Source organism: Wasmannia auropunctata, unplaced genomic scaffold, assembly GCF_000956235.1.
Source record: "Wasmannia auropunctata unplaced genomic scaffold, wasmannia.A_1.0 LD336050.1, whole genome shotgun sequence".
Taxonomy (NCBI): domain Eukaryota; kingdom Metazoa; phylum Arthropoda; class Insecta; order Hymenoptera; family Formicidae; genus Wasmannia; species Wasmannia auropunctata.
Genome location: NW_012026840.1, coordinates 1507091 through 1507654, shown reverse-complemented (window position 1 = coordinate 1507654; position 564 = coordinate 1507091).

The window sequence follows — 564 nt, the reverse complement described above, 5'->3', positions numbered from 1 at the left end:
CTCCTGCGCCCTTATCCCCATTCACCGCCGCCCTCTTCGTGATTAGCGAATTATTCTTTCGGACGGACGAGGGGACGAGGCACACGTCGTTGCGCGTTCCTCCTCTCCACGTGGAGAACACACCGCATGTTATATACATATATAAATATATATAAAAGGGAAAAAAAAAAATATGTACGAATGTAGGACGCGACTCGAGCGCGTTCGTCCCACACGTGTAAAGACCACCGGTCCCATCATTTATCTCCCCTTTCCCCCCCTCCCCCCTTCTCATCCCTTCACCCGTAAAACAATTGTAAACGCGTTCTCGCCGCGAGTCACGAAAGCGCGAATATGATTTTTTTAAAGAACTGCTCCGACTTGATTAAGAAACGAAATAAACGCTGCTTATGACAGTTAAAACGGCTGTGGCGTACTCTTTTTCATATCCTTGATCCCCCCTCCCTTTCCCCCTGTCGACTTTCGACACTCGAAACGGAGTCAAGAGCGGTTTGGCCTCGAAAATAAAGTGGTTTCTGCCAAGATTTCTGCTGAAATTAGAGGATTATTCTCCCCCTTTCCCCC